The sequence below is a fragment of the Ranitomeya imitator genome, chromosome 1, assembly GCF_032444005.1.
Source record: "Ranitomeya imitator isolate aRanImi1 chromosome 1, aRanImi1.pri, whole genome shotgun sequence".
NCBI lineage: Eukaryota > Metazoa > Chordata > Amphibia > Anura > Dendrobatidae > Ranitomeya > Ranitomeya imitator.
Genome location: NC_091282.1, coordinates 680,508,203 through 680,524,715, shown reverse-complemented (window position 1 = coordinate 680,524,715; position 16,513 = coordinate 680,508,203).

The window sequence follows — 16,513 nt, the reverse complement described above, 5'->3', positions numbered from 1 at the left end:
TTTGCAGCATCTGTTTGTCCAGCATACAACATGTTTACACCTTCCTAAATGGGCTAACTCACTCACGGGGCCGTGGTCTCGCCACTTGGTGCAAGCACCCGTGAGAGTGCCGTTTGTCTGAAGAGGTGGGTGTGCCCGCTTTTGGTCGACGGCACTGCCACTGGGTCCCTCATAGTACAATAAAGTGTCTCTGGCGGTGGTGGCGCGCAACCAACGTCAGACACACCATTGTAACATGAGGGGCCCTGGGCCTGTACCGCCGGCCACAAGAGAGTTTCCCCCCAGCTCAAACACTGCTCTACCACTTGCAAAATTATCTCTCACAGCTCCACCAATGTTTAGTCTATGCGCTGACATCCTTCAATGCCTGACACTGACAATACCAATTTGTTGACATGTATGATGCTAGTTAAAATAGTCAGGGTCAGTGTCCTATATTGACACCAGTAAATACTTAAGGTACCGTCACACTCAGCGACGCTGCAGCGATATAGACAACGAGCAGATCGCTGGAGCGTCGCTGTTTAGGTCGCTGTAGAGATGTCAAACACAGCAGCTCCAGAACGATGCAGGAGCGATCCAGTGAAATAAGGGTTACTCACTTATCGTTCTCACAGGTCGTCACAGGTCATTAGCTCCATGTAAAACATTGCTGGCATCGTTGCTTTTGCTGTCAAACACGACGATACACGCTGATCTGACGACCAAATAAAGTTCTGGACTTCTAGCTCCGACCAGTGATGTCACAGCAGGATCCAGATCGCTGGTGCGTGTCAAATACAACGAGATCGCTATCCAGGACGCTGCAACGTCACGGATCGTTGTCGTTCTCGTTGTAAAGTTGCTGAGTGTGAAGGTACCTTTAGCGCCAAATTACTATGTCTGAAACTCAGCAGAGGAGCCCACCCCTGTACCTAAGTATGCCACCCTTTTGTTTTTTGGTTTTGTTGTTTTGCGAGACATTAACATCTATTTATTTTTTGGGAGTACTAACTGTGTCAGACACTCCTTCCAATCGTCCTCCGCTGACCACACCAATGCTGCCTGTGTACCCCTGCAAGATAATTCAAACTGCTTTGAGCCTATTTTTTAAAATTTTAGGCCTACTAAGTCTGTCTGCGGTCCCTCCTTCCATTTGTCCTCCGCTGAGCACAACAATGCCAACCGTGTACCCATGTAACTTTTTTTCAACCTGCAGTGAGCCTACTTTGTGGTGTAAGGCCTACTAGCAGTGTCTGTCTGCGCCACTTAATACAGCTGTCCTCTTCTTAAAAAAAAAAGGCTGATTTTCAGCTTGTCAGAATTATAAAACTGCATTGGGGCCACAAGTTTTGTTATGGTCTACAAACTGAGTCTTCTGCTCCAAGGTGTTCTCTCTGTTGCCTCTCCCTCGCTTCTATCTTGAAGCTCTTGTTAAGTAGTTGTTGAAACAACACTGCATTAGGCCTACAAGTTGGGTCTGGGTTGTAGAGACGGTGTCTGCCGCTCCAAGGTGTTCTCCAGGTTGCTTCTCCCTAGCTTCTATCTTGAAGCTCTCGTTAACTAGTTGTTGAAACAACACTGCATTAGGCCTACAAGTTGGGTCTGGGTTCTACAAACGGTGTCTTCCGCTCCAAGGTGTTCTCCAGGTTGCCTCTCCCTAGCTTCTATCTTGAAGCTCTCGTTAAGTAGTTGTTGAAACAACACTGCATTAGGCCTACAAGTTGGGTCTTGGTTGTGTCTGCCGCTCAAAGGTGTTCTCCTGGTTGCCTTTCCTGAGCTTCAATCTTCAGGCTCTTGTTAAATAGTTTTTTAATCCAACAACTGCAGTGGGGCTACTAGTTTGGTTGGGGCCTACTAACAGTGTCTGCCGCTCCAAGGTGTTCTCCTGGTTGCCTTTCCTGAGCTTCAATCTTCAGGCTCTTGTTAAATAGTTTTTTAATCGAACAACTGCAGTGGGGCTACTAGTTTGGTTGGGCCTACTAATGGTGTCTGCCGCTCCAAGGTGTTCTCCTGGTTGCCTTTCCTGAGCTTCAATCTTCAGGCTCTTGTTAAATAGTTTTTTAATCGAACAAATGCAGTGGGGCTACTAGTTTGGTTGGGCCTACTAACGGTGTCTGCCGCTCCAAGGTGTTCTCCTGGTTGCCTTTCCTGAGCTTCAATCTTCAGGCTCTTGTTAAATAGTTTTTTAATCGAACAACTGCAGCGGGGCTACTAGTTTGGTTGGGGCCTACTAACGGTGTCTGCCGCTCCAAGGTGTTCTCCTGGTTGCCTTTCCTGAGCTTCAATCTTCAGGCTCTTGTTAAATAGTTTTTTAATCGAACAACTGCAGTGGGGCTACTAGTTTGGTTGGGGCCTACTAATGGTGTCTGCCGCTCCATGGTGTTCTCCTGGTTGCCTTTCCTGAGCTTCAATCTTCAGGCTCTTGTTAAATAGTTTTTTAATCAAACAACTGCAGTGGGGCTACTAGTTTGGTTGGGGCCTACTAACGGTGTATGCTGCTCCGTGCTGTTCTCCTGGTTTCCTGTCCTGAAATTCCATTTTCAGGCTCTCGTTAAGTAGTTGTTGAAACAACACTGCATTAAGCCTACAAGTTGGGTCTTGGTTGTAGAGACGGTGTCTTCCGCTCCAAGGTGTTCTCCAGGTTGCCTCTCCCTAGCTTCTATCTTGAAGCTCTCGTTAAGTAGTTGTTGAAACAACTCTGCATTAGGCCTACAAGTTGGGTCTGGGTTCTACAAACGGTGTCTTCCGCTCCAAGGTGTTCTCCAGGTTGCCTCTCCCTAGCTTCTATCTTCAAGCTCTCGTTAAGTAGTTGTTGAAAGCATACTGCATTAGGCCTACAAGTTGGGTCTGGGTTTTACAAACGGTGTGTTCCGCTCCAAGGTGTTTTCCAGGTTGCCTTTCCCTAGCTTCTATCTTCAGGCTCTCGTTAAATTGTTTTTAATATAACACTATAACAGTGTCTGCCGCTCCTTGATGTTCTCCTACACTGAACAAACCAGTGCCACCTGTTTACTTCTGTTACCAATTTGGAACTGCATTTAGCCTACTTACTGATTTAGGCCTACTCACTGTGTCTCATTACAGTTGCACTCCACTGAACAAAGCAATGCCCCCTGGTTAGTCCTGTTACCAATTTTGAACTGCATTTAAAACAACAAAGGAAAAAATGGAGTTCCATACGAGAATAATACATACAAATATATTTTATTAATTACATATAAAGAGTAAATCATACATAAACAAAATGGAAGCCAGGAGACCCTAGTACAGAAACATCCTAGCCCCAGGCACAAAAAATTGTGCTAAAACCATGGTATTAGTAAAAAAGCACCCATATATAAATCTAAAGAGAGATATGTTATATACTATATGTAACTAGCCGACAATAACACACAATACACACCACTAGGGTTGAGCGAAACAGGTCGAAATTGTTCAAAAGTCGCCGACTTTTGGCAAGGTCGGGTTTCATGAAACCCGACCCGACCCCAGTGGGGGGTCGGCCATGAAGTCGGCGATCTTTTGAATCTGGAATCGGAATTCCGATCCCGATTCCCGATATGTTTAAGATATCGGGAATTGGTATCGGAATTCAGATTAAAGTGTAAAATATAGAATTAAAATAAAAAATATTGCAATACTTACCCTCTGACGCGCCCTGGTACTAACCGGCAGCCTTCCTCCTTCGAATCCGCGCTTCTAGGACCTTGCCGTGACGTCGCGGTGACGTCGCGGCTTGTGATTGGCCGCGCGGCCGCCCATGTGACCGCTCGCGCGGCCAATCACAAGCCGCGACGTCACCCGCGACGTCACCGAAGGTCCTGGAAGGGCTGATTCTTAGGAAGGAAGGCTGTCGGAAGGAAGCAGGGCGCTTCCGAGGGTGAGTATATACCTAATAGGAATATACTCACCCTCGGAAGCGCCCTGCTTCCTTCCGACAGCCTTCCTTCCTAAGAATCAGCCCTTCCAGGACCTTCGGTGACGTCGCGGGTGACGTCGCGGCTTGTGATTGGCCGCGCGAGCGGTCACATGGGCGGCCGCGCGGCCAATCACAAGCCGCGACGTCACCCGCGACGTCACCGAAGGTCCTGGAAGGCTGATTCTAAGGAAGGAAGGTTCCCGGTTAGTACCAGGGCGCGTCAGAGGGTAAGTATAAGGATATTTTTTATTTTAATTCTATATTTTACACTTAAATATGGATCCCAGGGCCTGAAGGAGAGTTTCCGCTCCTTCAGACCCTGGGAACCATGGAAACCCAATGCACTGCATTGGGTTTCGAGTTTCGGCCGACCCCGACTTTTTTATAGGATCGGCCGATTTCACTCGACCCGACTTTTCCAAAAGTCGGGTTTCGTGAAACCCGACCCGATCCTATAAAAGTGAAGGTCGCTCAACCCTACACACCACCATATATCAATAGCAGCAATTGCTTATATATAGACAAGTGTCACCCACAATAGAGGGAGTATATATACAAGGAAAAATGTGGTGTATACTATATGTAACCAGTCAGCATAAGTGTGCAATATAAATCACCATATATCAATAGCGGTAATTGTCTCCATGTAGACAAGTGTCACCCACATATGGAGGAAACAAAGCTGTTAAAGTGCATATAGAGAGCAAACCATCTTACCCATGGTATGAATGACCAGTGCCTGGGACCCTAGGGGGATTTATCCAGGGTCCCAGGCACTGGTCATTCATACCATGGGTAAGATGGTTTGCTCTCTATATGCACTTTAACGGCTTTGCTTCCTCCATATGTGGGTGACACTTGTCTACATGGAGACAATGACCGCTATTGATATATGGTGATTTATATTGCACACTTATGCTGACTGGTTACATATAGTATACACCACATTTTTCCTTGTATATATACTCCCTCTATTTTACATCACATAACAGCATTGAAGTTATAATAAGGGTAAAGGTCAATTTTTTTTAGCGGATTCTGCTTAGAACCAACTTAACAAACCTGTCAAAAAAAGGTTTTGAAAGCCTTAAAGCGATACAAGAAATGACCGGTTAATTCTTCTGGCAGTGTCTGCTTGAATATATTCACTTCAGTTTGATTTATCCAGTATCAAATATTATGAGCATCATGTGCAGAAATCCCCACACTTACAGCCTTGACTGCTATCAATGAGGTTATTAATGGTTGTAAGAGGAATGTTCCACTTCGCTGTATGTACTTGGACTGTAAATCATCAAGATCCACTTCTGGCAGCTCCCTTTACAATTGCTGACTAATGATGTCCTAGACTTGCTAAATGGGAGACAAGTCAAGAGATGCTGGAGGTTCTCATTGACCACACAGGTTCTCCAACCAAGTAAATGCAATGCCGTTCCTGAAATTACCACTGCCATATATTGTCAGCCCACAACATAATTTTGGAAGTAGGATCAACGTGACATTCCCTCGTCAAAGCCTGTTCATGGCATTGCCCATGTAGTCCACATGGATACCAGAGGATGGAATGGAGCAATGTAGGCTTAAATGGATGTCTATCCTCTTAAGCGACGAGTCAAACTTTTGTCTTGGAGTATAGTGGGTGGGCATAATGTAAGGCGTCTTTGTTCCAGGTAACATAACAGCTTGGCATAATATTGATTTGGTTGTAGGACCAGTGGTGCAGCCATTTTTCCAAAGTATCCCAAAGCCATTTTTCAACAGGATAATTCCAGGTCACACGTTCCCAATTTTACTGTGAGCAACCTGCATGACCTAAATGTGCTACCATACCATTTAAGGACTTGCCTCTCATTGAGTACATCTGGAACCTCATTGGTTGACAATTGTAAAGAGAGCTGTCAGCAGCAGATCTTAATGATTTGGCCAAGTAAATTAAGCATGCCAGGCAACCATTAATAACCTCATTGATGGCAGTCAAGGCTGTAAGTATCAGGGTTTCTGGGTGTGGCACTCATTCTTGGCTTTTAATAAATCAAGATGTTTTAAAAATGTTGTTTCCTTTTTTGTCATATGAATATCATTAGCATGTCATTGGATTCTGAGATTTCTAAAATTCCACTACCTTTCTTTCTTGGTTTTGCAATTTTATTGAGGAATAGTTGCAATAAAGTAGAATATAAAGAAGAAAGGAACCAAAGTTAGATAAAATATTCTCTGTTCTCTCTCTACACGGCCCCAATTGGACAGACCATCAGCAGATTTGGCTTTCAGTACCATCTTTATGCCGACGACACACAACTATATACGTCATCCCCTGACCTTACCCCCGCTGTACTACAGAACGCCACTGACTGTCTGTCCGCAGTCTCCAACATCATGTCCGCTCTCTATCTGAAACTCAACCTCTCCAAAACTGAACTTCTTCTGCTCCCACCATCTACTAACCTCCCTAAATCTGACATTTCCCTCTCCGTGGGTGGCACCATAATAACACCCCGGCAGCAGGCGCGCTGTCTGGGTGTTATGTTTGACTCCGATCTCTCATTCACCTCCCATATACAATCTCTTGCCTGCTCGTGCCGCTTACACCTAAAGAACATCTCTAGAATCCGCCCTTTTCTCACCATGGAGACAGCTAAAACCCTCACTGTCGCCCTGATCCACTCCCGCCTGGACTACTGTAACGCTCTATACACTGGCTACCCATTCATTACAGGATACAATTCAAAGTACTTGTTCTCACCCACAAAGCTCTCCACAGTGCGGCACCCCCTTACATCTCCTCCCTCATTTCTGTCTATCAGCCTAACAGACCACTGCGCTCTGCAAATGACTTTCGATTAACCTCTGCACTAATCCGTACCTCCCACTCCCGACTCCAAGACATCTCCCGTGCTGCGCCAATCCTCTGGAATGCTCTACCCCAAGATATTAGGACCATCCATAATTTGCATAGTTTTAGGCGCTCGCTCAAAACACATTTGTTCAGAGCGGCCTATCACGTTCACTAATCAAAGTAATTTTATGTTTGTGTGTGTGTGTAGCCCATTCACTATCCCCATCTATTCCCCAACCCCTGAAGATGGCTGGACCATCATTGTAAATGCATCATTGTAAATACACACCTATACTTTGCATCTCCCCCACCTCATTGTAGATTGTAAGCTCTCACGAGCAGGGTCGTCTTATTTTGCTTTAATTATTGTATTGTTAACGTTGTTACTTATGACTTTTGTGTTTGAAACTGTTAAACTGTAAAGCGCTGCGGAATATGTTGGCGCTATATAAATAAAGATTATTATTATTATTATTACAATTACATTAGGATTCATCAACAGTAATCTGTCTTTGATGGCAGCTGATTTATCTCCTGATATCAGATGTCACTAATAATATAAATTGGTCTGGATTCTACGGTTTCTTCACAGATAACATGTGCACGCTGCTTGTATATTAACAGAAACATCATATGTGCAATCTGTACTGTTTTCCAGTAGATAAGGGGACCACTGACACCCTAAAACCTATTTTTCACACCTGGATTTGGGGATCCTTTGCCATTCGTCTTTTCAGATCCTCTCCAGTTCCTTCAGGTTGGATGATGAATGTTGGTGGACAGCCAGTTTCAGGTCTCTCCACAGATGCTCAATTGGGTTTAGGTCAGGGCTATGACTGGGCCAGTCAAGAATGGTCACAGAGTTGTTCTGAAGCCACTTCTTTGTTATTTCAGCTGTGGGCTTAGGGTCATTGTATTGTTGGAAGGTGACCCTTCCGCCAAGTCTGAGGTCCAGAGCACTCTGAAAGAGGTTTTCATCCAGGATATCTCTGAACTTGGCCGCATTCATGTTTCCTTCAATGACAACCAGTCATCCTGTCCCTGCAGCTGAGAAACACTCCCATAGCATGATGCTACCACCACCATGTTTTACTGTTGGGATTGTATTGGGCAGGTGATGAGCAGTGCTTGGTTTTCTCCAGACATACCACTTAGAATTATCACTAAAAAGGTCTATCTTCATCTCATCAGACCAGAGAATCTTATTTCTCATAGTCTGGGAGTCCTTCATGTGTTTTTCAGCAAACTCTATGCGGGCTTTCATATGTCTTGCACTGAGGAGAGGCTTCCATTAGGCCACGTTGCCATAAAGGCCCGACTGGTGGAGGGCTGCAGTGATAGTTGACTTTGTGGAACTTTCTCCCATCTCCCTACTGCTTCTTTGGAACTCAGTCATAGTGATCTTGGGGTTATTCTTTACCTCTCTCACCAAGGCTCTTCTCCCATGATTGCTCAGTTTGACTGGATGCCCAGGTCTAGCAAGACTTATGGTGGTCCCAAACTTCTTTCATTTTAGGATTATGGAGGCCACTGTGTTCTTAGGAACGTTGAGTACTACAGAAATTCTCTTGTAACCTTGGCCAGATCTGTGCCTTGCCACAGTTCTGTCTGAGTGCCTTGGCCAGTTCCTTTGACCTCATGATTCTCGTTTCGTCTGACATGCACTGTGAGCTGTGCGGTCTTATATAGACAGGTGTGTGCCTTTCCAAATCAAGTCCTATCATTTTTATTGAACACAGCTTAACTCCAATGAAGGAGTAGAACCACCTCAAGGAGGATCACAAGGGAATGGACAGCATGTGACTTAAATATGAGTGTCTGAGCAAAGGCTCGGAATACTTATAACCATGTGATAGTTAAGTTTTTCTTTTATATTAAATTTGCAAAAATGTCTCCATTTCTGTTTTTTTAGTCAAGATGGGGTGCAGAATGTACAATAATGTGAAAAAGAATGATTTTCTTTTAATTTACCAAATGCCTGCAGTGAAACAAAGAGTGAAAAATTTAAAGGGGTCTGATTTCCGTACCCATTGTATACATATAAATGAAATCCCCTCTGAGGCATCTTTTTTCTAAGCTAAACAAGCCCAACTTTTCCAACCTCTCATCATATGAGGTCTCATCCCTTGTAATAATCTTGTTACCGCCTTGGAACTGATTCTAAGTCTGAATGTCCTATTTAAAATGTGGAGCCCAAAACTGGATCCCATTTTCTAGATCTGGACTAGTCACCACGGATTAATGAAGACGTAACAATATGCTGGGATCACAGAATTTAATCTCTCTTTTTATATGTCCTAAAATCTTGTTTGCATTTGCGGCTGCTGTTTGACATTGAGTACTGCTGCTCAGCTTACTTTTAACCAGAATACCAAAGTCCTTCTCCTGTTCTGTAGTCCCATTTAATGCATATGCAGCAATAGGATTACTTCATCCTAAATGCATTACTCTACATTTATCTACATTGCACCTCATTTGCCAAGGGTTTGCCCATTCAGACATCTCATCCAGATTGTTTTGCAATATTGTAAAGTCAAGGTCAGATTTAGTATCCTACATAGTTTGGTATCATCAGCAAATCTTGACACTTTACTCTCAATTCCATCCTCTAGGTCATTAATAAATAGGTTAAAAAGAATCAGCCCTAGCACAAATCCCTGCGGTACCCTACTGCTCCCAGTACAGATCCCTGCAGTCCCCACTGATCCCATTTAGAGAATGTACCATTTATGACAACTTTTTGTTTTCTGTCAGTTAGCCAATTCCTTACCAATGTGCATATAGTTTCCCCTAGTCCTTGCTTCTGTAGCAATCTTAAAAAGCTTAGCGTTAGGACTGGCGGAACGCACTGAGTAAATAGTGAGACGTTATTAGGTGCGTTCGCAGTCCGGGGTCCACCGTGCAGGAGAGAACCTTCTGCTAGCAAATGGTAGTGCTGTATGGCAGTGGAAGCGAACTCTGTTAAGTCACAGGGCCACGATACCGCACTAAGAGTGCAAGCAAGGAGTCACCGAACTTAATCCCAAGACTCAGGATTTTAGTCCGTCTAGACTACTTGCACTCGACACCACTACTGGGTGTAAGAGATAAACTGAAATAATAGTTTTGAGTACAAGAGTGCGAGCTGTGCTGTACTGGCGGACGCCAATAACCACCCAAACTTGGGCTAAGGAAGCGCTCTAATGGTGCGTGGCGCCGCAATGGCGGTCACAGCAGTAGACGCTGTTTCGTGTGTTATAATGCTGACAGTTCAGCCGGGCGCTAGATAGCAGCCATACACCATATGCGAACAGTCATACAATAGGGAGGGGATTTTTAAAGAACGACTTGCACTCATCAACACACACACAAATACAAATGTACACTAGCGCATGGCCGTGCGGTCATGCAAACCTTTTATAGCTGCAGCATGTACAGGACCTTCCCAGAAGGACCAATGGGAGGCTGCCACAGAAGTTGAGCACCTTCAGCACCTTCCTGGAGGACCAATAAGATCTGCTGCAGCATCTGAGCACGTGACCCTCAATCTCCAATGGGAGATCTTGCCCTGGGCATGCTCAGAAGGAGAAAAGCAGGACTTAGTCCCAAAAGCGTCTGCTCGCCATTGCCCAGCACTGGCTTCAATGGCAGAAGCTGAAAAAGCAGCAGTAACCCTTCGCGCAGAGTGAGACTGAGCAAGATGCTGGGACCGACGTCTCCGCTGAGCAGGCTTCACTGCGGCAGAAGAAGAATGGGAGACCGCAGCGGAGATGGCCCGAGATTCCCCCCTGCAGAGGCGGGAACTCAACCCCTAACATTACCCCCCCTCCTAGGGCCACCCCCCTGGACCTCGCCACGCTCGAAGGCAGCAATGAGCTGCGGAGTCCGAATGTGCTCAGCAGGCACCCAGGACCTGTCCTCAGGACCACAACCCTTCCAGTCCACCCCAAAAAAGTTTTTGCCACGTACAACCTTGCACCCCAAAATAGCATTTACCTCGTAATCGTCCGTAGACGAACCCGATGTCCCGGCAGATGACTCGGAAAACCGGGACATATATACGGGCTTCAAGAGGGACACATGAAAGGTGTTCATGATACCCAGGCATGGCGGAAGGGCTAAACGGTAGACCACAGGGTTAACTTGTTCGAGGACCTTGAAAGAACCCAAGTAGTGAGGTGCAAACTTAGTGGACTCAACTCAAAGCCTGATGTTACGGGCGGAGAGCCACACTAAATCGCCAGGAGCAAAGATCGGAGCAGGGTGCCGATGTGCATCGGCGGAGGACCTCATTCTCTCCTTGGAGGCCCGAATGGCATCCTGAGTGTGGTCCCAAATGTCCCGTGCCTCCACAGCCCAGTCTGCCACCCTGGAGTCGGCGGAAGACATGGGCATGGGCACAGGTACCCGCGGATGCTGACCATAGTTAAGAAGGAATGGAGTCTGTCCAGTGGAGTCGGCTACAGCATTGTTCAGCGCAAACTCCGCCCACGATAGCAGAGATGCCCAGTCATCTTGCCTGGCTGAGACTAAATATCGCAGATATGTGACCAAGGTCTGGTTGACCCTCTCTACCAACCCATTCGTCTCGGGATGATATGCAGAAGAGAGATTTACCTCAATGCTGAGAAGATGACAAAGTTCTCTCTAGAACCTAGATGCAAACTGGGGACCCCGGTCACTGACAATTTTGTCCGGCATACCATGTAGGCGGAAGATGTGTTTTATAAACAACACTGCCAAGGCGCGTGCAGAAGGTAGCCGTGGAAGCTGCACCAAGTGCACCATTTTAGAAAAATGATCGGTGATGATCAAAATGATGGTACAGCCACGAGACTTGGGCAAAACCACCACAAAGTCCATCCCGACCATCTCCCAGGGCCTGTCTGCCACCGGCAGGGGATATAATAACCCAGCTGGCCATTGTCGAGGAGACTTATTTTTGGTGCAGGAGACACACGCCTGAATATAGTCTCCGATGTCACAGGTCATATGTGGCCACCAGTACGTTCTCGCCAGCAGCTCAGATGTCCTCTTTGTCCCAAATTGTCCACCCACTCTGGACGAATGAGCCCAAGAGAGAATCTCCGGTCGCAAATTAATGGGTACAAAAGTCTTGCCTGGAGGCACAGACTCTAACGAAACCGGAGCTACAGTTCTCAGGCTCTCAGAAGGGACAATAAGCCGAGGCTCCGCTTCCTCCTCCTCAGATGACACAATGGAGCGAGAGAGGGTGTCAGCACGAATGTTCTTCTCCCCAGCGAGATAATGGAGAGTGAAGTGGAACCGGGAGAAGAACAAGGACCATCTGACCTGATGAGAATTCAGCCGCTGGGCTGTACGTAAATAAACCAAATTTCTGTGGTCCGTGAAGACTTGGAAGGGAAAGCGAGCTCCCTCCAAAAGATGTCTCCAATCCGAGAAGGCCAACTTCATTGCTAGCAACTCCCTATTCCCAATGGAATAATTCCTCTCCACTGGGGTGAAGGTCTTGGAGTAGAAGAAGGAAGGATGCTTCCGACCTTGAGCATCCTTTCGGAAGAGGACTGCTCCAGCACCAATGGATGAGGCATCCACCTCCATTTTGAATGGCTTATCAACATCAGGACGATGTAGGATGGGAACGCTAGCAAAATGAGGCTTAATAGAGGTGAAGGCCTTGGAGACCTCTTCAGACCACAATTTGGGATTTGCTTCCTTCTTGGTGAGGGCTGCCAAGGGAGCTACCAAAGTGGAGAAGTGGGGAATGAACTGGCGATAGTAATTAATGAACCCCATAAAGCGCTGCACCGCTTTAAGAGAATGGGGTTCTTGCCAGTCCATCAAAGCATGTAGTTTGGCAAGATCCATAGCCAATCCCTGGGCAGAGATGATATAGCCCAGGAAAGGTAAAAACTCCTGTTCAAACACACACTTCTCCAATTTTGCATAGAGGGAATTTGCCCGTAAGAGGTCGAAGACTCTGCCAACATCTCTCCGGTGGGAGTCAATATCTGGAGAGAAGATGAGAATATCATCCAGATAGACTACGACCGGTGTGGAGAGCATATCCCGGAAGATATCGTTGACAAAGTCTTGGAAAACGGCTGGGGCATTACAGAGCCCGAAGGGCATCACCAGATACTCATAGTGCCTATCCCTGGTATTAAAAGCCGTCTTTCATTCGTCCCCCTCACGGATGAGAATCAGGTTATAAGCACCCCGCAGATCTAATTTGGTGAATACCATTGCTCCCCTTAGGCTGTCAAAGAGCTCAGAAATCAGGGGCAACGAGTACTTATTCTTAACGGTGATGGCATTAAGACCCCTGTAATCGATGCATGGATGTAATTCTCCATTCTTCTTCTGCACGAAGAAGAACCCCACCCCTGCAGGTGACACTGACTTCCTAATGAACCCTCTTGCCAAATTCTCCTGGAAGTATTGAGACATAGCCTCCGTCTCAGGGAGAGAGAGGGGATAGACCCGTCCCCGAGGAGGTTCAGCTCCAGGCATGAGATCAATAGGACAGTCATAGGGGCGATGAGGTGGAAGGGTCTCTGCAGCCTTTTTGGAGAAGACGTCTGCATAGCTCCAATAGCACTTGGGAAGGGAAGAAAGATCTGCGGGTATCTCGGTAGTGGAAACCTGTACGCACTCTCTCACACATCTGCCCTTACAAGACTAACTCCAACCCAATATCCACCCAGAGGTCCACTCAATATGTGGGGTGTGGAAACGGAGCCAGGGTTGTTATGAACTTGTGGTTCAGAAACACAATATGACCTGAAAGTTACTAATCACATAGGACGAGCTCTGAGACGTGGGAACTCTGCTGACCGCAATCCCTAATCCTATCACACCACACTAGAGGTAGCCGTGGAGCGCTCCTGACCAGACCTAGGCGCCTCGGGCACAGCCTGAGAAACTAGCTAGCCCTGAAGATAGAAAAATAAGCCTACCTTGCCTCAGAGAAATTCCCCAAAGGAAAAGGCAGCCCCCCACATATAATGACTGTGAGTAAAGATGAAAATACAAACACAGAGATGAAATAGATTTTAGCAAAGTGAGGCCCGACTTACTGAATAGACCGAGGATAGGAAAGATAGCTTTGCGGTCAGCACAAAAACCTACAAACAACCATGCAGAGGGCGCAAAAAGACCCTCCGCACCGACTAACGGTACGGAGGTGCTCCCTCTGCGTCCCAGAGCTTCCAGCAAGCAAGACAAACCAATATAGCAAGCTGGACAGAAAAAATAGCAAACAAAAGTAACACAAGCAGAACTTAGCTTATGCAGGGCAGGCAGGCCACAAGAACGATCCAGGAGAGAGCAAGACCAATACTGGAACATTGACTGGAGGCCAGGAACAAAGAACTAGGTGGAGTTAAATAGAGCAGCACCTAACGACTTAACCTCGTCACCTGAGGAAGGAAACTCAGAAGCCGCAGCCCCACTCACATCCACCAGAGGAAGCTCATAGACAGAACCAGCCGAAGTACCACTCATGACCACAGGAGGGAGCTCGACCACAGAATTCACAACAGTACGCCCCCCCTTGAGGAGAGGTCACCGAACCCTCACCAGAGCCCCCAGGACGACCAGGACGAGCCAAATGAAAGGCACGAACCAGATCGGCAGCATGAACATCAGAGCCCAAGACCCAGGAATTATCTTCCTGACCATAACCCTTCCACTTAACCAGGTACTGGAGTTTCCATCTCGAAATACGAGAATCCAAAATCTTCTCCACTATATACTCCAACTCCCCCTCAACCAAAACCGGGGCAGGAGGATAAACGGATGGAACCACAGGTGCCACGTATCTCCGCAACAATGACCTATGGAATACATTATGGATGGAAAAAGAAGCTGGAAGGGTCAAACGAAAAGACACAGGATTAAGAACCTCAGAAATCCTATATGGACCAATGAAACGAGGCTTAAACTTAAGAGAGGAAACTTTCATAGGAATATAACGAGACGACAACCAAACCAAATCCCCAACATGAAGTCGGGGACCCACACAGCGCCTGCGGTTAGCGAAACGTTGAGCCTTCTCCTGGGACAATGTCAAATTGTCCACTACATGAGTCCAAATCTGCTGCAACCTATCCACCACAGTATCCACACCAGGACAGTCTGAAGACTCAACCTGCCCTGAAGAGAAACGAGGATGGAAACCAGAATTGCAGAAAAACGGCGAAACCAAAGTAGCCGAGCTGGCCCGATTATTAAGGGCGAACTCAGCCAAAGGCAAAAAGGACACCCAATCATCCTGATCAGCAGAAACAAAGCATCTCAGATATGTTTCCAAGGTCTGATTGGTTCATTCAGTTTGGCCATTTGTCTGAGGATGGAAAGCCGAGGAAAAAGACAAATCAATGCCCATCCTAGCACAAAAGGCTCGCCAAAACCTCGAAACAAACTGGGAACCTCTGTCAGAAACGATGTTCTCCGGAATGCCATGTAAACGAATCACATGCTGGAAAAACAATGGCACCAAATCAGAGGAGGAAGGCAATTTAGACAAGGGTACCAAATGGACCATCTTAGAGAAGCGATCACAAACCACCCAGATGACCGACATCTTTTGAGAGACGGGGAGATCCGAAATAAAATCCATAGAGATATGTGTCCAGGGCCTCTTCGGGACCGGCAAGGGCAAAAGCAACCCACTGGCACGAGAACAGCAGGGCTTAGCCCGAGCACAAATCCCACAGGACTGCACAAATGAATGCACATCCCGCGACAGAGACGGCCACCAAAAGGATCTAGCCACCAAATCTCTGGTACCAAAGATTCCAGGATGACCAGCCAACACCGAACAATGAACCTCAGAGAAAATTCTACTCGTCCATTTATCAGGGACAAACAGTTTCTCCGCTGGGCAACGGTCAGGTCTATTAGCCTGAAATTTTTGCAGCACCCGCCGCAAATCAGGGGAGATGGCAGACAAAATTACCCCCTCTTTGAGAATACCCGCCGGCTCAGGCAAACCCGGAGAGTCGGGCACAAAACTCCTAGACAGGGCATCCGCCTTCACATTTTTAGAGCCCGGAAGGTACGAAACCACAAAGTCAAAATGGGAGAAAAACAGCGACCAACGAGCCTGTCTAGGATTCAACCGTTTGGCAGACTCGAGATAAGTCAAGTTCTTGTGATCAGTCAAGACCACCACGCGATACTTAGCTCCTTCAATCCAATGACGCCACTCCTCGAATGCCCACTTCATGGCCAGCAACTCTCGATTGCCAACATCATAATTACGCTCAGCAGGCGAAAACTTCCTGGAAAAGAAGGCACATGGTTTCATCACCGAGCCATCAGAACTTCTTTGCGACAAAACAGCCCCTGCTCCAATCTCAGAAGCATCAACCTCGACCTGGAACGGGAGCGAAACATCTGGTTGGCACAACACAGGGGCAGAAGAAAAACGACGCTTCAACTCCTGAAAAGCTTCCACAGCAGCAGAAGACCAATTGACCGCATCAGCACCCTTCTTGGTTAAATCAGTCAACGGCTTAGCAATACTAGAAAAATTATTGATGAAGCGACGATAAAAATTAGCAAAGCCCAGGAACTTTTGCAGACTCTTCAGAGATGTCGGCTGAGTCCAATCATAAATGGCCTGAACTTTAACAGGGTCCATCTCGATAGTAGAAGGGGAAAAAATGAAACCCAAAAATGAAACCTTCTGAACACCAAAGAGACACTTTGAGCCCTTCACAAACAAAGAATTCGCACGCAGGACCTGGAACACCATTCTAACCTGCTTCACGTGAGACTCCCAATCATCCGAGAAGACCAAAATATCA